Here is a 22506-nt window from a genome sequence, read left to right on the forward strand (position 1 = left end):
GGTAATTCATTACCAAAGTGTTGAAATGCCACTGAAAATGAGCGAGGGTAATAGGGAAGAGTCATCAGCAGCTGAACAAAATCCCTATTTAGCTTTCTTTTGGTAACCTCTTTAAATGAGACACTGTGAAATAATATGCTTTATGGCAGGGAAGAAAACAACAGGGTTTATTTAACTTGGGGGACTGGGAGGGGGGCAGGGCTGGGAAGGGAAAGTTGCATGCACGGATTTTTGGAAAATCCTGAGTTCACAGCCACTCCGCAGGGATGGAAACTGAACTGCCTGTGTTCCCCTTGGCTTGAAGAAGCCAGGGTCTTGGTGAAGCCAAGCTCTTTTCTCAAGATTCTGCAAAATCACTGTTGGCATCATTTACAGTGTCTCTGCTCCAGGTACCAGCTTCTGGTAGAGGTTGGGCACAGCCTCGCTCATCTCCATGGTTCACATCCCAGTGAGCGCTGGTGTGTGGCTTCTGACCTGAAAACGTAACCGGTTTCTGCTGTGTATTGCTGTGGTCACTTTATTTTCCCAGGAAAATTTAACAAGATTGAAGTGGTCATCTGGCTCCACGCAAATTCTGTCTTTCCATTGTCTATCTACCCACCCTCCACCCAGGGGAAGATGGAGAGGCAGTCACGAGGCCAGGTTACTCTGGGCTGATGGGGTCCTCTGCAGGGGGTCCCCATTGTCTCATCCATTCTCCCCCAACCTGGCTCATCTTCCAGGCAGAAGGCTCTGAACCCAGCTTGAGCAGATGAGAAGTGAGGAGAGGGACCCTTCTGGAAGAACTTCGAGGGGTGGGGCATGATTCTAACACCCGGCCGTGTCATTATCCCAATGTGTCACCCCTCTGTGTTCATGCCCTTTGCTTTGTGACTTTGTGGTTCTCCCCATAAAGGAGTGTAGCATATTTCCCCACTCCTTTGCTTTGTCTTCAGCCATGTGATAATGTCACAATTCTGAGCCTTGGTTTTAAGACGCATTGGGCGTTTCTCCTCACCTCCAGGCAACTCTACCATCTCCACTGGTCCCAGAAGGAGGATGAGAGATATGTCGGGTGCAGAGCTGTGTCCCCACTGTCCAGCCAAGTCTGGCCAAGATCAGTTCATTGCAGATGACCCACAGACCAATGAGCTAAATAAGTGCTTACTGCTGTATGCTACCGAACAACCGAACACAAAATTGGAGTGGTCTGTTATGCAGCAATAGCAAATGATAATGGCCCATTAAAACCAGGAAAGAGAGCCTTAGGTGTAAGAACATCAATCCTCCAGAAGGAAAGGCTGACCTTTACTCAAGAAATTATCTAAAATGAAGAGTCAGGGTATGTTTCCCAGGTGGATGTCCTTCTCAGAGTGGAGGGGCACTGCACTGCACTGTCACTGCACTGTCACAGAGGGCCTCTCTCTGCCTCAAACCCCCACCCCCCCGGGACACTGGTTAAAAGCCTCACTTTGACATGGAGAAGTCCTGGTGGGACATTCCACATCCTCTTCCCCATCTTCCCGGCATCTTAAAAAAAACAAAACAAAACCCACAACTCTCTTTCTGTTAGGGAATCTCTCCAAACAATGGTTTTTGAATGTGCACTGGACTCCTTATTCCATTCATGACAGGGGTAGACTTCCATGTGAATACTTCCAGGAGCCAAGGGCCAGAGACATGGGAGACTCCTTGTTTAGGGCAGTCGGCTGCCTGGAGAGCCTGTCTTTCATGCCACCCAGCCCACTGGCAAGAGTTGAGAGCCTAGGCCAGCACCCCCACTGGTCCTGGAGGACTGATATGTCTCTCTCAAATCTTTCATAATGTGAGCACAGGTCCCAGCAGCTTAGATGTGAGCCGTTTGGGGATAAATACCTGGCTTATTCATTCCTCTGTTCATGAAAGGCAAGCGATCTGACTTTTCTATGAGGCATGGTTGGCATATAGAACAGAGCCTCATTTTTCCTGCTGTTTATATAAATGGACTCACCCTGCCCAGACTCCCTGCTGCAAATGTGTGATTAAAGGATTATAAAGGTGATGGAAATAGTAATCACGTCTGTTTTCAGACAGAGCCTTCCCTTGAGGGACCCCAAATGGCTGTGTTCTTATTCATATCTGCAAAAAAAGGGAACCTAGGGGGTACTTTCATAGATGGGCCAACAGGCCCCCGGAAAGGGTCAGATAGCAAGTGGCCCCGGGTCACCCAGCTCATCATTCTCCAGCTTGGATTGTGGATGGGGGAGGGGTGGTTGCTGTCAAAACAGAGTTCAGAGCCTGCAGACAACCAAACCACCACATGACCAGATCACTCGGCCTGGGCTGGGAATTTGGACTTCCTCCCAGGGAGGAAGGACCCAGGCTCCAAGGAGCTAGGGGTGAGGCAGGTTAGCAAGGGAATGGAGGCTGGCATCGGACCCCAGCTGAAGTCCCTTACCGCTGAGTCCAAGGCTGAGTGATCAGATCCATGGCTACCAGGTCACCAAGACGGCTCGTTAGACTCTATTCTCTGGAAATAAAATTCTGCTTCTAGCCACCAGGGAGAGAGTTCACGTGCTCTGGGATGCTGGTGAGGGGGTTGTGGGGCAGGACACAAAGGTCATTTCAGTTCAGGTTTCAGGAGGTCATGGGGACTTTGGACTGGTCCCAACTGAAATGTTGCCTTTCATTTGGAATCTCCGAACAGACTGGGTTGGGCGCCAGGACAGAAAACGGGTTCTAGCCCTGGTGTGCTCCTGCCTTGCCATGGGACTTGAGCTGAGTAGCCTACTTTGGCCCTACCTCAGTTTCCCCAACCCCGGAAGAGACTAGTCCCTCCCTCCCTCCCTCCCACCCTTGTTATGAAGAACACATGAAAGAGCCTATAAAATCAGCTTGGAAAAACATAAAAGGAAGCTGCTGTCAGTATTATCATTGCCCCGACATGGGGAACCCCTTCTTTCCCGGTGTCATTATCTGAAGCGAATTTGTCAGTTTGAGGACTAGCCAGTCCTTTTCCTTCTCTTCCCTAATTCGCCAGTCCTGGATACTTCCTTGTCCAGAGCCCCACCCTCTCACCCCACCCCCCGGCCCCAGCAGGGCCTTCAGTGACCTTAGAAACTTCAGAGATAGAGCCATAGCATGTGGGAAGTGGTGGAGAGCTCAAGGTCATCTGATGACCTGTTTTATTTTAGAAATGTGGCTCTAATGCACATGTGGGTGATGTTCCATGTGCCAGGTCACACGGCGAGTTGAAGGCTGGGCCAGCAAGCACAGTCTGGCCCAGAGCGGAAACTCAAAATAGGGCGGTCTTTATTATAAACAGTGAGTCCATTTATATAAACAGCGCTTTCACAAAGCAATCCATTTTGCTACTTATCCCTGACTTGATAAGAGCTTCGGGATGGGAAATAACGAGGGTTGAGGAAGAAGGAAGTCATCACTAATGTCACAGAGGACATTTTATGTTTTCTCATGGCGCCTTAAATGCCTCCTCTTCTGGGAAGCCAAAACTGATCAGGGACCCTTCCCGTGTTCTCACCATTTCTCCTTGTATCTCATCCTTATCCCGTATGCTAACCCAAAAATCCTTCTTCCCTTGTCTCTCTCCTTCTAGGCTGGGTTCCCTGAGGATCCATCCTAGGGTCTCCTCAAAGCTGAATCCACAGTATTTCACGTTTAATAGGTGGAGTTGAAGATTTTATTACAGTTCAGGAGTCTGTGTGATGGTTCTTCAATGTTCCCTGTTGCTTTGGGTTCATGGGTCCCGAGGGTCTTGGGCTGAGAGCAAAAAAACCCCTTAGTTGTCATCCCAGTTGCACTATTTACAATCTATATGGTTTTAGTTAAGTCCCTCACTCTCTTTAAGCCTGTTCCATCATCTCTAAAAAAATGGGCTATCTATGGAAGGCAATTTGTCAATAGCTATCAAATCTACAAATGGACAAAGCCTTTGACCAAACAGTTCCACTTCTAGAAATTTATCTTCTGACATATTCGCACACATCCCGGAGATATATTTGCCCACAGGTTATTCACTACAGCGTTACTCATAAAAGTTAAAGATGGGAAAGACTTATGTGAGCTTGTTAAATAAACTAAATAACAAAATCCTACATAGCCACACACACACACACACAAAAATGATGTCGGTCTATATATACTAATACCAGATAAGCTCCAAAATATATTATTGGGTGAAAAAATTCAAGGTGCATAACAGTGGGTAAAGCAAGTTTCCATTTGTGTGGAGGAGGGAAAGATGATATACACTTGCTTGGATATGCATAAAATATCTCTGGAAGGTTTCTCAGGGAACCAGTGATTTTTGGTTGCACCAGGGAAGGAGATACAGATGGCTGTGGACAGAGAAGAGGGGCTTTCCACTGCATAGATTTTAGGATCATTTGAATTTTGAACAGTGTAAAAATAAGTATTTTAAGAGAACCCTAAAAGAAAGAAAAAGGAATAAAGGTACCAACCCACTCACTCTTCGGTTGTGGGAAGCATATGCGACCATGTCTGTAAAGGTACATGTCAGGGATCCTGGGTGGCTCAGTCGGTTAGGCATCTGCCTTCAGCTCAGGTCATGATCCCAGCTTCCTGGGATCGAGTCCTACATCAGGCTCCCTGCTCTGTGAGGAGCCTGCTTCTTCCCCTTCCTGCTGCTCGCCCCTGCTTGTGCTCTCTCTCTCTCTCTCAAATGAATAAACAAAATCTTCAAAAAAAAAAAAGGTAGATGTCAGCTGCAGGTTGTGATACCATGATGAGAGGGCGGGGGACCCACCCCTCACCTCCAAACTTGAAATTGGAGAGCTGTTTTCCAACCAAGATCCTGCCCCAACCACCCACACGGATTCACAGCATAGCTGTCCAGGAATATTTAGATAAAACACTTGTACTCTTCATTACCGGAGCTCTCTGGTGGGGTGAAGAGTGGGCCCGGCCCTCCTGGGAGAGTCTAGGACTGGAGTCGAAGGGCCCCGTCACACCAGGCTCTGTGGTTAGTTGGCCTGCAGGACTCATCCTCCCTTTCACAGTGAACAAGGCCATGTGGGCTTTACAGCTTCGACACATACGGGGTTGTGATGACACAGAGCCCAGGGGACACAGGAAATATTGTTCTTATCTCTGAAAGGGTTTCTTTGTCTCCTTTATACCCATATGAGTTCCTAAGGTTTTATTGCTTTGGCATTAGGAGGGAGATTCCCCCGGAGGGAAGCTAACTGTGAGCTGCTGGCGAGGGCTCACTTTATTTTGAGTTAACGGACTGGCTTGATACGAAAATCACCACTGACTCTCAGTCCCTTCCCCAGAGACAACTGGAATCACATCAGAAGCCATTTACACGTTCAGCATTGTCATCAACGTGCAGATTTTCTCTTCAAATTCACATTTTCCTGGTGAGGGTAATATCTTTGGAAAAATGAGCTCAGAAGTACACTCATTCATTGATTCCATTTATTGCTGTGTCTTTATTCATGCCAGACACTCTACTCAGTACCTGTACATCTGGGCAAATAAGACAGTCACTGATCTTCCCAATAAATGTCACAGCAATACCGCTGATGATGACTAACACTTTCTGGGTGCTTCTCGTGTGGCAGGCCCTCTTCTCATCTCTTTGTTTTTGTTTGTTTGGTTTTCTCATTTTGAAGATTTACTTATTTATTTGAGAGAGAGAGAGAGAGAGAGAGTGAGCATGAGCTGGGGGCGGGGCAAAGGGGGGGGGAGCAAATCTCAATCAGACTCCCCACTGACAGCAGAGCATGACGCAGGGCTCAGTCCCATCACCTTGAGACCAGGACCTGAGCCCAAGCCAAGAGTCTGATCTGACTGCACCCCAGAAGGCTCCCCCTTCTCACATCTCTATGCATTTGCATTCGGTCCCTGTAACACATCCAAGACAGCTAATGTTGCTAATCTCCATTTCTTGGAGGGGTAAACTGAGGCACGGAGTTGTTAAGTAACTTGTCCAAGATCCCACAGCAGGTTAAGTGAGCTGGCATACACAATTTTTCTCTAACAGATAGGTTTTCTACAAGAGGCCATAGCCAGGACTTGAGGGCCGGTGGTGGGCAGGGAAAGGCAATGGTCCAGGATGACATCCCAGACAATCCTCGGGCAGCTCCCATCCTGACAATGTTGAGAAGAGCTCAAAGCTGCAAAAGACTGAAGGAGACAAAAGAACAATGACTTGAAAGGACACCAACAAGGGTGACAGGTAAGCCCAGGAAAAGGATGAGGCCAGAATAAGGAAAGGGCCTGGGCTGCTCAGTCAAGAATCTAAGGGCTGCAAAGAGAAGAAGTTTTACCTGACACCAGCCTGAGGCCTGAGGCCCCCCAACCCAGAGACCAAGGGAAACGAGAGAAATAAATCCGCTTTCGGCAGCACAGTGAAAGTTTGAGCGAGCTCGTCAGGAAGGACAAGGGATCCAGTCACCTGTGAGGTCAGCCAAATGGGGAAGTGAGACAGCAATGGCCTACAAAATCCTGACCCATACTCCAAGGCTGAGCTCAGCCAAGTTGAAGAGAATTGAGAACATGAGGCTTTGGGCCTGGCTGAGTGTCCCGCGTCTCTTCCTGAGTGGCTCTGAGTTGACTGGCTTCCAACACTGGCCAGAGATGCAGCCCGGGACACTGAGTTCGGGCTGGTGGAGGGGTGCTTCTCCACGGGGCTCCCTCCTCAGCTGTGCTGGATGTGCTAATGAAAGAGATGATCCCTTCTGAAAAGGCCCCCTGGGACACAGAACTGAGCCCTGAATAATAAATCCCTTCACTTTCCCAGTTCCCTGCCAGTTCTCCCTGGCTGACGTGAAAGCCAGCCTCCCTCCCTCCAGGCCAAACCTTCTAGGAACCGGGAGTCTAGAAGGATGGAGGCAGGAGGAGGCTGGGGATTAAAGCTAAAACAGACCCACCTGTCACCAGGTTACGATCAGCACCAGGTCTGCTGCACTCGTTTGGGGTCTGGGTGTGGAGTGGGGAGGACGAGCTTTAGTCTATTCTAGAAAATGAAGCCTGGTTTTTTTTTTTTTTTTTTCTGCCCTGATTAGCATTTTTATTGCGTCCCTCCTATTTGCTCTGCCTGCTCATAATTAAATACTGCCCATGGTGTCTCGTCTATCTTTGTAATGTTCTCTTGGACACCGATGAATTGGATTTTCTTTATGGACTCGCTCCACTGATAGAAAATAAGACTCAAGTTCTGAGCCTTCTCTGGCAGGGTGGGTCAGCCCTGGGGGAGGGAGGGAGGAGGGAGTATTGAGGTCAGGAGCCTGGGCAGAGTATCTCAGAGGCTGTGATCTGAGATCTTGGGAAGGAAAAGGAAAAGAGGACCAGGTCTTCTTGTCCTCAGAGCTGCTCGTGTGAGAGAGGACCCGTGCTAGAGGGCAGCTGCCTCTGCTGGGCTGGCGATGACACCAGGTTGAAAAGGAACCTGAGGTGTGAGGTGTGAGGCTCTCAGGGAGGGAGGTTGGACTTTTGGCTGGAACTCCAAATAGGACCCAATCCTGGTTCTTTTTTTTTTATTACTAGATTTTTCACCAACCACACTGAATCTTTTTTTTTTTTAATTTTATTTATTCCTTTGACAGAGACAGATCAGAAGTAGGCAGAGAGGCAGGCAGAGAGAGGAGGAAGCAGGCTCCCTGCCGAGCAGAGAGCCTGATGTGGGACTCGATCCCAGGACCCTGAGATCATGACCCGAGCTGAAGGCAGAGGCTTTAACCCACTGAGCCACCCAGGCGCCCCCCCAATCCTGGTTCTAATCCTGTTCTCCCCTCTGCCCAGCTCATCCTTGTCCCCTTCCTATTCGTGGAGTTCAGGTCACACTCCTCTTGTGTCATCAAATCCTGGGTCCTTTTTGGCCTGCCCCTCTCTTACCAGACCCCTGGCTTCTCTCCCCCCCATCCCCATTCTTGTGTCCTGAGTAGAATCCGCTCCATTTCCAAGGAGCTCTCTTACCTTCTCTACTTTTCCCTCCCTCTCTGCTCTTTCACTAAAGCCTGGCTTTCTCTCTCTGTGTCCAGCTTAGGCCACAATAAAGAGTGGATGGATTTGCATCTGAACCTTCTCAAGTACAGGCTTATCCACCGAAACCTTAGGTCTGTGGTTCTCAAAGGACAGTCCCCGGACCAGCAGCAGCCATTTGCACCATGGAATTTGTTAGGAATGCCCGTTCCCGGGCTCCCAGCCTGGACCTAGTGGGTCAGGAGCTCTGTGGATGGGGCCCCGCCATCTGTTCTGACGAGGCCTCCTGCTGCACACTCAGGCTTGAGAACCAGTGTTCTAGACCAATGTCCCACAGCCTTCTCTCAGCAGCATCTTTCCTGGGGCCCCCACCACCCCATGGGCACCTGCTTTCTCCTCCCATCCATGGACTCTGGGTCACTGCCCCCTCCCCAAAGATCCTGGCTGCCCTGCCTCAGACCACTCTCCACGGAGCTCTGTCTGCTTCCTCTCCTGTCCCTGCTTCATGCCTTCTCCCTGGACAATGTCGTCTTTGCTCACAAAGTCAGCTGTCACCTCTGTGCTGGTGACTCCCACATGCTCATTTCTAACAGGCAGTTCCCTCTCAGGTGCTAGAAATATGCTTCCTTCCATCAAGCATTTGACCTTGACTTTCCCAGACCCCTTACTCACCCATCCTAAACATAGCTGCACTTGGGTTCCTCACTTAGTCAATTCTCTGCCCTGGCTCTCCTCTGGCACAGAGACTTCTCTGACTCTTTCATTTCCTTCAGTTGTTACCCCTCCCTCCCACACCCTCCCCCCATGCTGAGTCAGGCAGGGGGCCCCAAATTCTGGGGAGGCCCCTTCTTGACTGGTTCAGTTGTCATTGCTAATTCTATAGCCCTAGTTCGGCCCCTCCGCCCCATCCATGATCTCCCACTTCTACTCTCCCTTCTCACTACTGCCAGAGTTTTGTTTGTTTGTTTGTTTGTTTTGCTAAAATGCAGTTCTTAACAAGATGGCCCCCCATTGTCTACAGGATGGAATCTCAGCTGGGCTTTCCATCATCTGGCCTTTCCTGCAGGAATTCTTGCCTCTGTCCTTGTTTGGCTTGCGCTCCCACTATTAGATTTGCAGCTCATTTTCTTACCTCTGTGCATTTCTCATGCTCTTGTCTTTGCACAGAAGGGCTTTCTGTCTCAAGAAGTCCTTCTCAGCCTTGAAAATGCAATTTGAAGTTCCCTACTTTGGGTGCACTCTTCCCAGATAGCCTTCCCTCTCCTCCCAGCTCTGGGCTCCCAGAGTGCCCTGCTTTAGCCCTTTTATAGGATGCGCCCTTTGTAGTGGTCATTTGTCATGCTCCCCAGGTTGGGACCTCTTCCGAAGTCTCTGCTACACCTTGGTCCTCATCGTCGTCCCAGAGTGGAGAGCAGAGCACGATTCCCGGCGCACTGATGGAGGTTTGTCCAAGCCCTACACCCATACAATCACCCATAACCCTCTGTGGACCTTCTTTACCCCACTCCGTATCCCCCAAGCAAGATGCTGGTTGGGGGGGAGGGTTCCTCCCTCCCACACACTCGTCAGGCCACCCTCTGACATTGGTGTCCACCCTTGTCATTGACCATACACGTTGAAGTCTCTGGTGCATTAGCATGGTGGAGAAAATGAGCATGAGGTACGCCTTAGGTCCCACCTAGGGAGATGGTCCCATTCTGCTTGTGGCTCAGTCTGATCACGCTCCCTCTGACGGAGAAAGGAGGAAAGGAGAATTTCCTACAATCCTCATCTTGCTGGCCATTCTCATGATATCTTATATGGGTAGCCCCATGGAAATGTGCCTTTGCGGGTGGGGGAGGGGGAGCAGATGGGCATTTCCCGCGGCCCTGGAACCTGAGCTGCCCCCAGAAAGACCTGTGTCCACAGACAAGCAGCAGGGCATAGGACACAGCTGGATCCTGGTGTTTGTTGAATGAATAACAAAATGCTGAGAATCAGAAAAGGCTGTCAGAGCCCCTACTCACCTCATATTGCCTTTCACTGCCTTTATGGCCTAACGGCAGAGTCTCTGCAGAGAGGAGCCAGGCAGCAAAGAGGAAGATGGAGAGAATCTTGGAAGGAACAATTTCTCCATGATTCTCTCCTCTGCTTCTGAGGAGGATCTCAGGATCAGGAAAAGCACACTTGTTTCCTAAGTCACCCAGACTTCCTCCTTCTTGCGCTCTGCTCTGGGCTTGTGCCCTTCCAGGCTATGGGCAGAAAGAGGTAGACAGATAGCATGGAGACAACTTTAAGTGAATTCAATTACCATAGCAACCAAAACCACCAGAATGAAGATTAGGCTCCAGACAGCAGTGATCCAGGCATCTAAGCGAGGCAGCGATCCAAAGGCCATCACCCGGAGGCTGGGGGCTGGTGGGGGGGAGGGGCACCACCACTCATCTACACCATTCACCTGTACTTTCCCGGATTCCTCAGGGCTCTAACCTGTCCAAGAGCAGACACCCACCCCTGCCTGGAGCTGGAGAGTCCTGGAAGGGGTGTGGGAGTTAGAGAAATGAGCAGTGGCTGCTGGCCTCCTGTGGCTTCTCATTTTGTACCGCACCTTTCCATGGAAAGCAGGGTGCTGGCGTGCCTTCCGCATCCTCTCTGCAGAGTAGCTTTGAAGAGCAAGAGCTCTGGGGTGAGATTGTTTGGGTTCAAATCCCAGCTTTGCAAATGATTTTGAGCAAGCTAACGACACTTTTCTGGGTCTTGGTTTTTCTCATGTGATAAATGGGTTTCTGTTTCCTATGAGTGAGTGCTGTGAGGACTTAAAAGTAAGAATGGACATAAGACCTCAGTACAATGTGCTGCATATATGAAATGCCAGGCAAGAGTTCGTTGTCACTGTGTCACACTCTTATTATTAATTCCATGATGATGATGCCGGTGATGATGGCAGTGATGATGCCAGCAGTGATAATATTAATGATGATGGCAACTCCATCCCCTCCTAGCCCTTGTCTACTTCCCTGCTATGAGCATTGCCTTTGACAGGTCGAAGGGCCCAGCCTGAGTGGGAAAGCAGAGAAGATTCCCAGGAGGCTGACAAGCTGGGTCAAGGTAGGCAGTCCCATCCTGCTCCAGAAGCCACCAGAAATCCAAGGGGATTGCATGGGCCACCTGGGAAATGACTGAAGGCCTTGCTCTCTGGGGACTTCATCTAGACCCACCAGCTGCCGTCAGCCTGGGGAATCTCACTTGCCCCAAAGACGTTAAAAAAATCTGTGACCTTCAGCACTGCCCCCTACCAAACTGTTGCTTTTCCTAAGGTGGTACCTTCATCTTTAAAATGGGGATTTTTAAAAAGGCTGATTTTTTAGACCTGCTGCAATGCTAGACCAGCTTATGTGGAACTGAGGGCAAACAGAGCACTGTCTTTGTTACTCTCAACTCATGTATGTGTGTGTATGTGAGTGTGTGTGCGCGCGCCTGGGGTGGGGGCCGGGGAGGTCCTGTGTGGGCTTTATTTTCTGGGCAGCATGGGAGTGTCTAGAGGGCAGAGATGTTCCTCCTCAGTGATGTGAGGAACTTGGGACCTGGACTGGGGAAGGTGCGTCTTGGCCCACCCCCAGGGGCTGTGCTCATTCCTTCCATGAGAAGTTTTTGACACCGGGGGATCGTCAGACCTTGTGCCGCTGCCAAGGAAGCCAAAAGGAGTAAGACTCGGGAGCTGAGCTTGGAGGTGAAGAAAGAGCTCAGAGCCACACACCGCGAGGTACTGTGTGACAGCAGGAAGCGTGGTGAGGATACCTGGGCTGTGGGGCCGTGCACTGGGGAGGACCAGCATCTGGACCGGGCTGGAAGGAGGAATACATTCTGCCCAGCAGGGAAGGAGGAAGGACTCCGCAGGCAGGGAGAACAGCAGGTGCAAAGAGGGAGTGTGAAAGGGCCTGGTGTGCCTGGGGGAGGTGAGAAGTTTAGGGACGTTAAAGCGCATGCATCCCTGCGTGTGTGCGCCTGCGCGTGCGTGCCTGTTGGGGACAATAAGGGGGTGGGAACAAGAATGGCAGGGGATGAGACCCAAGAGTTTCTCCTCCTCTCTCCCAAGAGGTCAGCTGTTCTATAACCCTCTAGCTACTGTGGCCTGCTATGTGGAGATGGGTTTGGCCTTATTTTGGAAATTCACTCCCCTACAACCAAAGGAATCCTGAGCTTGTTTTAAGGAAACGCCAGCCTGGTTTTGAAGGTTTGCATGGCTCACAGGTCTTGACGGTCGTCAGCTGACAGCTTCCTCCAGCCCAGGATAAACAACTCTGTCTGGAAAGGGTCCCCGGAGAGAACCGTGACCAGCCCTCCCTCCCAGAAGGGTTGCACCTGCTCCCCAGCTGGCTTGCTTAGCAGTCCCCTGCCCTAGATTGGTAGAGTCACATGGCCAGGAAGCGTGGCCTGACTTGGGACCCTCATGTGCTGCTCCATGCCCAAGCAGTCAAGAGTCCTGAGGATTTTTACCTCCAACCTATTTCTCTGGTGCTCCCTTTTGTCCATCCATCACCGCTGCCCTAGCAGAGGTCCTTATCTCTCTCCAGGATTACTGCGAGCACCTGCTAATTGGTCCCCCTGCTTCCCATCTGGTCCTCCTCAAATCCATCCTCCACACTGCTGGGCCAGAGTGGCTTTTTCTAGCACAGATCTGCCTGTACCACACAGCTGCCCAGAGCCTTCTGGGGGCTCCCTGTGGTCTGCAGGGCACAGTCCGGCTCCTTGGCTTGTTTCCCAGCCTTAGCCCCTTCTGTGCCCTGACTCTAGGCCCACATCCCAGGCATACACTGAGCTCACTCCTCTCCTGGTGTCTTTGCACCCTGGTGTTTGTTTCAGACCCTCAGTCATTTTCATTTAGCTGATTCCTTGTCCTCTTTCTAGACTCCACTCAGATGTCATCTTTTCCAGAACCTCTTCCCTGACCCCACTGGCTGGACCAAGTGCCTCCTCCTTGTGCTTCCCTAGCCTTCCATGCATAGCCCCATTGTACAAACTAGCATTGTAACTGCGTAGCTATGAAGATCTCCAATTCTTCATCAGAAATGGGAATAAAAGTAGATCTATCTCATGAGATTGTTTTGAGAATGTGTAAATCTAGCTTCCCTTCAGCACTCAGGCTTCACTGACCTCAGAAGAGGTTTGGTAAGCCTAGACATCAGTGCAGAGCACACATCTGCTGTCTGCCTTACTCTTTAAACCCTGAGCTGTAGAGAAGGCAGGGCCTGTGTCTATCTGGCTCACCACCATCTGCCCAGCACAACAATGAGTGGGCATTCAGTAAGTACGTGTTAAATGAATGAATGGTTCAGTAAGTGTTTGCTGAAGTAGTGTTAGTGGATGAAGGTCTATCAGTTCAATTAAAATGTTCACTGAATGCCAGGCTCTGGGCTAGGGCTCCCTTGTTAATATTCAGGTGGGACTGGGACCGGGGATGAAGATGAGATAAAGCATACTCACATGTCCTAGTCAAAAGGGCATCTCGAGTTGAGACTTCAGTCCAACTCAAGGTGGCATTGAAGTAGGGTGAAATGGAAGTGAAAGGAATCTTATGGAGCACCTGGGTGGCTCAGTTGGTTAGGCGTCTGTCTTTGGTTCCAGTCATGATCTTGGGGTCCTGGGATTGAGTCCCACATCAGACTCCTTGTTCAGTAGACAGTGCTTCTCCCTCTCCCTCTGCCCCTCCCCACTACTTGTTTTTTTTTACTCTCTGTCTCTCTCTCTCAAATAAATAAATAAAATATTAAAAAAAAAAAAAAGAAAGGAGAGGAGAGGGAAAGAAAGGAAAGGAAGGGAAAGGATGAGAGAGGAAAGGAAGGGAATTTCCCAAGGGGAAAACAATCCATAGCAACCCCCCTTCCCCATATCTCGCATCACCACAAGCAGCGCTGTAATTCACTAAGAAGGCTGTGATGTGCTTCCTTTTTTGTCCACTTCAGGAATCTATAGCCAAGAGGGAAACCTGCTAACACTGGGTCTGTACTTGCAAAATTGACTCAGGCATTCCTTGAGATGGTAATGCACTTACCACTTCAAAGACAGCATGCCACCTGGGTGGAAGAAGCACCCCAAAGAGCCATGGGAAGGGTATTCACTCCTCATCAACAAAGGACAAGAAATTGACTAATTTCTTTGAGCATGTGTTTGCTTCTGTTCACACTGAGCCCAGCTGTCTCCATTCTTTATGACTCTGGACATGATTTAACACATACACTCAAAAAAATGGAAGAACAACTTCTTAAATTTGCAGTAAATGTATTGTTCAATAGATTTGATTTACTAGTTACAAATCAGAGAAGAGCCGCCATGGCAATTTATTGTGATGTTGTCTCAGGAGTTGGAGTCCACTGCTTCTATCGACTCTGATTCCCATAAAAATAATCCAGTGAGAGGAAGACCTGTGATGCCTCTTGGCACCAGCTTGGATTGTAACCACCACACCCTGGTCTGCATATCAGTCCCCCCTTTTGAGATGATGAGACCATGGCAGGTGGGGGATGGGAGCATGTCCCATGGATTTAACAACATTTGTTCTGAGTAGTTGGTTGGGGTCAAGAAACAGAGGTCTCTGGGCATTGCCGCTTGTGAAAGATTTACAAGGCTCCACTTGTCTCCCTCGTGACTCTGCTGAGGATGAAATGGATGGAAAACTTTTGTACATTGTGTGTGTGTGTGTGTGTGTGTGTGTGTGTGTGTGTGTGTGTGTTGAGGGGAGGGAGGCTCATAATTTAGAGGGATTCAGAAGTGCCGATCTCTTGGGAAAAAATTCTACAGGATAGTCTCTACTGATTCCTAAAGCAGCTGCAAACACCTCCTTCCTATTCCCAGGGAAAACTTGGAAGTATGGAAAGTTCTATAGCTGATCAGGGTCAGGGGCCAAGGGTGATGCAGTGGAAAACAATCCATAGATTTGTGTCCCAGGCTGAGTGTCCCAGGCTGAGGGGCAGTTCAGTCCTCCTGGGAGAAGTGTTTCCAAGCTTTGCAGGGTGTGTAGGCATAGCTAAGCAGAAGTGGGGAGGAGGGATAGAGCTCCTGTGGAAGGAACAGCCTGAGCAAACCTCAGGGGTAAGAGCAAACTGGGCATTCAAAAAATTGTAGCACTTCCCATAGGGCAGGAACAGTCTTGAGGGCTCCAGGAGCAGAAGGGGGAGAAGTTGAAGAAGTAAAGATTTGATAACAACATGAGACATGTAAGGTATGTCTACTCCATTGGGAGGGCCATGGGGATTTATGGAAGGATTTCAACTGAAGAGCAATAGGGTTGGATTTGTATTTTGAAAGGGTGACTCTGGCTACTGTGCGGGAAATGGACTGGAGTACTTGGCTTCCTTGGCTGGGCTTCTATTTCTGGAAAATTCCCCTCCTATCTCTAGCCTTGGCCAGGAAGCACAGCCCTGGGTCCTCTGCCCAGGTGCTGAGGTGAAAATGAGATGTCACCCCTACCCTCAGGAGATACAACCTAGGGAAACAGGGCTCATTCTGTGGGAAGAAGTCATATCAAAGCCTGTGACCCCGAGTACCGGAGTGTCACTCGTTTATCCTGGGGAGATAACTGGAGGAGGCAGGCACAAAGACCTCCCAGTCAGGGTGAGGGGTGAAGAAAGGAAAAATTCTTTCCCTAGGTTTAAGGTCTTCCAGCTGGACTAGTAATGAAATTTACATGAAACACACTAACAGGAGGAAAAAACCCAAAATTTATTAAGTGCATAGAAAAGCCCAATAATGAAATTGAATCTGAAGAAATGACCAAGGCAGGCAGTTTTTCTCTTTTTCAGACAAAGAGACAATCAATGTATGAGGAATTGACAGGATAAAGAAGACAGATGTTCGGGAGTTTTAATTAGCAAGGAATTCTAGGCGAAATTTGGGCTGAGGTAGTAGATTAGTAAAAAAGTAACAAGGTTTGTCTCTATGGCTTCCTTGGCTTTCAAGTTCCTATCTCTGGTGATAAAAATGTGTTTTTATTTTCTAGTAAAGGGAGGGTTCCTTTCATATGTGAAATTTATTTCCTGCTTTTAGGGGGATGGAGCATGGTCTGAGTGTCCTTGCACTGGCTGTTCCCCAAGAAGTTCAATGAAAAATAATCACTATGACAGGTTGGTACATTTTAGGTGACCTTCCCTTGGCCCCTACAGGGGAAGGGCCGCTTGTGCCTGAGGACCAGCCTCTGTCCTCTGATGAGCTGCACCCCCAGCTTTCCTGTAGGGATCTGGGGAAAGGTACATTGCAAATGTCAGGTCTACATAAGACAGATTGTCTAATGGAACTTTCTGTGGTGACAGAAATGTTCTTTCTCTGTACTATCCAATGTGGTAGGCATTAGTCACAGGGGGCTACTGAGCACTTGAAATGTGACCAGGGCAATTAAGAAACAGATTTTAAAATTTTAATTGTTATAGCCCTACATGATTAGTGGCTACCATATTAGCACCAATCTAAGATGTGAGATCCTTGCAGACAGTTCTATCAAATGCTGAGCATGTAGGACATTCTTAGAAGCAATTCTTATTTCTTGTGCCTGGAGGCAGTGTGGTACAGGGCAAGGCTTTGAACATCAGCACGGTCAGACTTAGGGGTTTAAATCCTATTTGTGCCACTGCATTCGTCAGGGTAGGCTTACCACTTTAACATACATCAGCCATATTTCAGTGGCTTAACATAATAAAAGTTAATTTTTTTCACTCATTTCATAGTCTAGTGAAGGTGAGGAGAGGTCTCTGCTCCACACAGTCATCCAAGTGCCTTCCTGCTTGTGGCTTCATCTTCTGCTGGGTCCTCAAAATTCTCTCCATTCAGCCAGTGGATGGAGAAAGAAAGACAGCATGTAAGATTACCCCGGATTTTTTTTTTTTTTTTTTTTTTTTTAATGGGACTGGCTTATATTACTTTGGCCAGAACTCAGTCACGTGGCAAAACTTAACTGCGGGGCACCTGTGTAGCTCAGTGGGTTAAAGCCTCTGCCTTCGGCTCAGATCATGATCCCAGGGTCCTGGAATCGAGCCCCACATCAGGCTCTCTGCTCAGCAGAGAGCCTGCTTCCCCCACCCGCTGTCTCTGCCTGCCTCTCTGCCTACTTGTGATCTCTGTCTGTCAAATAAATAAATAAATAAAATCTTAAAAAAAAACAAAAACAAAAAAACTTAACTGCAAGGGAGCCTGGGAAATGTAATCAAGCTATGCCCATGAAAGAGGAACTGAATTTGATTAGCCTCTGGTCAGTTTCCGCCACAGGTGTCAACTAGCTGTGTGACCTTGGGCTTAGTTTTCTTATCTGTAAGATGGGAGTAAAATAAGAATTGGCAAAGGCTAAATGAAACAATGCCTGTGAAAAATGCTGAGGCCAGTTGGGAGTCATGACTATGATTTTTGCCTCTCAGTTGGGGTCTCATTTCAGTTATTCAGATGACACCCCAAAGCTTGCACAAGGTGGTAATCTCCATATGCTATTTTATATATGTTCCTTTCTCCCCTGGAGCAGGACAGACTTTGGACAGAATTTTTCAAGCCCTTGAGCTTGCCTAACTCAGAAAGAGACGAGTCCTAGGGCACGGATGCAGGTACTGGTTGAACATTCTTGGCATTTTGGAGTGGAGCTAGGCAGGACTTCTTTCCTGGGGAGGTGTACTTTATTAGCCATAAAGAGGGTGCAATTATTGAAATATTTACAAATGAAATTGTATCTCATCTGTAAATGAAATTTGCTTCAAAATTATTGGGGGGTGATGGCAAATAAAAGTATAGATAAAACATGATTAGCCTTAAGTTGGTAATTATCAAAGCTAAGTCATGGGTTCATGAGGGGTATATTACACAATTCTCTCTTCTTGTGTGTGCATTTGTAAGTTTCCACACTAAATAATTTTTTGAGGGTGCTTGGGTGGCTCAGTTGGTTAAGCGTCTGCCTTTGGTTCAGGTCTTGATCCCAGAGTCCTGGGATGGAGACCCACATTGGGCTTCCTGCTCAGCGGGGAGTCTGCTTCTCCGTCTGCCCTTCTGCTCTCCTTTTTGTCTCTCTCAAAAATAAATAAATTTTAAAAAATAGTATTTTGAAGGCCACCAGGATCCTTTTTTTAACAAGGTTTTGCAAAGAAGTCCAGAAACTTCTTATGACCTTGCAGTATGAGGACAGTGACTGGACTGTCATTGTTTACTTGTTGACTCACCAAAGCAATGAATGACTTTGCAGCTGGGTCTCCCACAAACCCAGCAAGGCAGAGACACCCAAGTGCACCCTTGAGCTCTGAAGAAAAATGCATTTGAGTATGAATATCATAGATGTGCAGAGCTGGAAGGGGCCTTGGGACGCATGACCTGTGCCTCTTTACCAAGAGGAGGTTAGTATAAAAAGTTGGTACCCAAATCAGCCTCATTACAACACTTTTGCGATGGCTGGCAACTTGATTTTCTGGCTTCAGAATGCAGAAATAGAATACAGAAATGCCTCATTGTTGACAGTTGCATTAATGGGACCAGTATCACGAGTGGATAATGACTCTGTGGAGTTGGGAAGAGCCTCCTGACCCTTCAGACCTCCCTCATTACTCTGATGGATGCCTGAAATCTTACCCATTCTGTTTCATTTGCCTTAGTTTAAGGCTGTATCCTGTTAAAAAGTGAACACTGTATCTCTGGATGGGATAGTCACACTTCAGTTTAAATGATTTTATCAGGTTTTGCTGATGGGGAGGGGATGGGGAGAAAGAGGCAGCTCAGGGCTGCAGAAATGGGGTGCTGCAGAATGGGGAGGAGCCAACAGAAAAAAGGGTCTGGTGACCAAGTTTTCTGACAACACTCATTTCCCAAAGTCTCAGTCTGAACAATACCACATGGAAAGAACTTGAGTGACCTGTCTAATCTTTGCAAACAAGCCATGTAACCAGCGGCCAAGATTTAAAAGCTAGTTTCAAATACCTATAAATTCAGTTACTATGTTACAACCACCAGCATTCTTGTTTATAATTGCATGGGATATGTTATATAGAGTGTATAACTCAATCCTCATGAACCCTAAGGGTTGATACCATCAAGATCCATTTTATAAGTGAGGGAACTAAGGATCAGAAAAGTAAAGTGGCTTGCCCAGAGTCACACAGCCCGTTAGAGTCAAGATTTAAAGCCCGATCTATCCCAAGGCCTTGTCCTCACCACGAAGTCTCCCAGGTTTGCTGATGTGATTTTCATATCATTTTCTAATTAAAATCCAGCAAGCTTTGATCTTGGCATCTCCTTGAACCAAGCCAGGGTTTTGGTTAGTGGCTTTCTCACAAGCCCCCATGCTAGTTCTTACAGTGAGTGAGCAACAGTGAGCATCGTCACAGCTGTAGACAACCAGGTACCATTTCCAACTGACAGCATCCTGGCTATTCCCAAGGAGGTGATATTCTACCAGAAAGGAAAGAAAAGAATTCTCTGAAAACCAATCTGGTTCAAGAGAACACTGGCCAAGTCTCCGCAGGCAGCATTGACTGAGGCTCACTTTGTAGATTCGAAAAGGCTGGAGGAAGGGGGCTCTGGGGCTCTTTTCATCTAGCATCAGCCGAAAATTGAACACCTTGAACCTTTCTCTCTGTCCTCATGCCAGAGCTAGAGATCAATCAGGACCTGGAGGCTGACCAGTTGACATATTTTCACATATTCTCAGTTACACACAATTAAGGGAACCATGTGAATGAAAGTATAAATAATCCTGGGGCGCCTGGGTGGCTCAGTCGTTAAGCATCTGCCTTCGGCTTAGGTGGTCCTAGGATCAAGCCCCACTAGGTGGAAAGCCTGCCTCTCCCTTTCCCACTCCCCCTGCTTGGGTTCCCTCTCTTACTCTCTCTCTCTCTCTGTGTGTCAAATAAATAAATAAAATCTTAAAAAAAAAAACAGAAAATACAAATAATCCTAATGTAATTTTATTGAATCTCTGCAACGTACCAAGCACTGAGCTAGCATATTTGGAGATGATAAATAATGGTTCTTGCCTTAAACAGCTTAAAGCCAGAGCAGGAGACCACCATACAAACAACAAAGGTTATAAGGAATGACTAGGGTAGCCCAGCTGGGGAATGACTAATTCCTCCTGGAGTTAGGATGGACTTTATCAGTACATCTTATGTGACACTTGGGCTGGGTATTGAAGGTTTCTGGCTGAGTGCATGTTTTCGAGGAACACAGAAGGAAACAGGAAGTGGTGGAAGGCCTTTCTAGAGGACAGTAGAGAGTGTCCAAAGGTACAAAGGAGTGAAATGATGGGATCTGGTGTAGTAACAGAGAAAAGGCTACGTGCTGGAAAGAAAGGTGTATGAGTGGGAAGAGGGAAGGTCAGAAAGGACGTGAGGGGAGGTGCCATGATCAGATGAGGATGTTTTAGAGGAAATGATCTATTGCAGAAGGTTAAAGGAGGCTGGGAGGATGCCCCAGAGAAGTATCTGTGTACATTGACAGATATGCCCAGTAGATAGTTAGGGGTAGGGGAAAGCTCCGAAGAGGATCGTCAGCACCTGAATGAATTTGAAACCAGAGGCTTACCTTGACTCTTCAGGAAAAAGGGCAGATGGAGAAATAGAGAAGAACAAGGACAGAGCCCTGGGAAACATCATTTTCGAAGCAAACGGAGCCACCGGAGAAGAAAACAGTAACCGCGTACCTAGGAGCTACACCTTCAGCCTCTCCCGCCCTCCTCCAAATTTTTTCTAGCAAGAAACTGAACAAATGATTGAGATGTTTTCCTTCCTTCCAGTGCCAGCATCCCCTTTCTTCTTCCCTTCCCTCCCTCTTCCTTCTCCTACTCTCTTGCTTTAAGGGAGGTCTCGATGAACAGAAAGCCCCCCACCATGACTATGCCTCCTTAGTACCTGCCTGGGTTGGAACAGGTATCCAGCTTTTGAAGTTCTGGAAAGACTGACTTTTGGAAGATCCATTGGAGCCCGCCAACTTTGACGACTTCTCATTGGCCATCAGCACTCTAAGCATTTTGACTAATGAGAGGACACGCAGGAAGCTACAGGCCTCCTGAATGGGGTTAGGACTTCAGGAAATGTGGGTTTGCCCCACTCCCTCAGGAAGGGACCTGGGACACTTGACAGTTGTGAGTTCAGCCGGCAGAGCCCCCAGTGTTGGGCAGGACATCTTGGGCTGGCTTAGCTGAACACTGCAGACGAATACCCAGCAAGTGGACCCCTGGCTTTCTGGGATGGAGACAAATCTCCTCATCATTGACACACCACCTCCTGCTTCATCCTGGAAAACTAGAGAAAGCCAAGGCAACACCAAGCTCTGAAATTCCTCAGGAAGAGCCCCTGGGCAGCTTAGTCACTTAAGCGTCTACCTTTGGCTGGGCCATGATCCCAGGGTCCTGGGATCGAGTCCCACATCAGTCTCCCTGCTCAGTGGGGCACCTGCTTCTCCCTCTCCTTCTGCCCCTCCCCCTACTTGTGTTCTCCTTCTTTCTCTATCAAATAAATGAACAAAATCTTTTAAAAAAAAAAATCCCTCAGGAGGACTGTACCCTGAAAAAGACTCAGACGGTACAACCCCAGCCTGGACACACTGAACACCTGCCCCCATGCCCAGCCTGTGATGCCAAACACTGGAGAAACCAGCAGAACCAGGTCAATAGTGTCCTCTTTGGGCAGATCTTAGCTGACCAAGGGGGGCCACTCTATTCTCCGAAGAGCAAATGACCATGACCGGCAGCCTTGGGGCATGGAAAGAGGGGAGGGTTCAGAGATTCACTCTAGCGGTGTGGCCTGGGATGCATCCCTGTGCATCGACCTCCTTCAGTTTTCCCATCTAAAAAATGGTAATAATCTGCCGTGCAGGATTAGAGGAGACCCAGCAAGGAGTCCAGCATGTGGAGGCTCCTCCACTTGAGGCTCCTACTAAACCAAATATACCTCAATGACTTGCAGTCCTGCCCTACATCCCTTGGAAGCTTTCTGATTCTTGGTCTTTCATTGTTTCCCTCTTATTAGCGGCCTCATGAGTTCCTACCTGTGACCCTGAAGAAGCCACTTAACCTTGCTGTGCCCTGATGAGATGCCCAGTGACTGAAGGCAATGAATTCAGTTGGCCCATGAATAAATGCTGAGATGTCCAGCTGCAGGGATAAGAGGTAGAAGGTCATGGCCAGATCAAAGCCAGAGGTCCCAAATCCCAAGGGGAGACTAAGGGAGAACGAATGGCCATCCCCATTGAGTCCTTCGCTAGAACTGCCCTTCCATCAAGCCTTGCTTTACATGGTTAGATGAATAAGGGAGGCTGGGCCCATATGGTTAGCATAAAATTGGTCCCCAGGAAGTGCCCCATGGGCTTTCCAGCTGGTCCAGCCCCTTCCTTATCCCATCCCTGTGGCTCCTCTTTTATTCCTTTGCCAGAAGTTTCCCTCTTCTGGGACTTAGGGAATCAACTATCTCAACAAGGTGAACTTGACCCTCTGCAGGCTGTGGCTGGGCATCTTTATCATTGTACGGGTAGAGGGCATGTCTCCGTGTACCATCCAGCTGTTCCGCCTTCTTCCGCAAACATCCTGTTTGCATCCCTTCTGCCTTGAACAACAACCACAGCCAACAATTCTATGGTACTTCTTGTGTT

General features: G+C 48.4%; 1 long non-coding RNA gene across 1 annotated transcript; it reads right to left on the reverse strand.

The window, feature by feature from the left end:
- Nucleotides 1-402: 402 nt before the first annotated feature.
- Nucleotides 403-2477, reverse strand: LOC116567385. Its single transcript, XR_004276207.1, has 3 exons — nucleotides 2417-2477; nucleotides 1451-1509; nucleotides 403-474 (listed from the first exon to the last, which is right to left on the reverse strand). It is a non-coding gene; the product is annotated as an uncharacterized LOC116567385 (long non-coding RNA).
- Between the last annotated feature and the right edge of the window lie 20029 nt (nucleotides 2478-22506).

This window comes from Mustela erminea, chromosome 10 (genome assembly GCF_009829155.1).
Source record: "Mustela erminea isolate mMusErm1 chromosome 10, mMusErm1.Pri, whole genome shotgun sequence".
Taxonomy (NCBI): domain Eukaryota; kingdom Metazoa; phylum Chordata; class Mammalia; order Carnivora; family Mustelidae; genus Mustela; species Mustela erminea.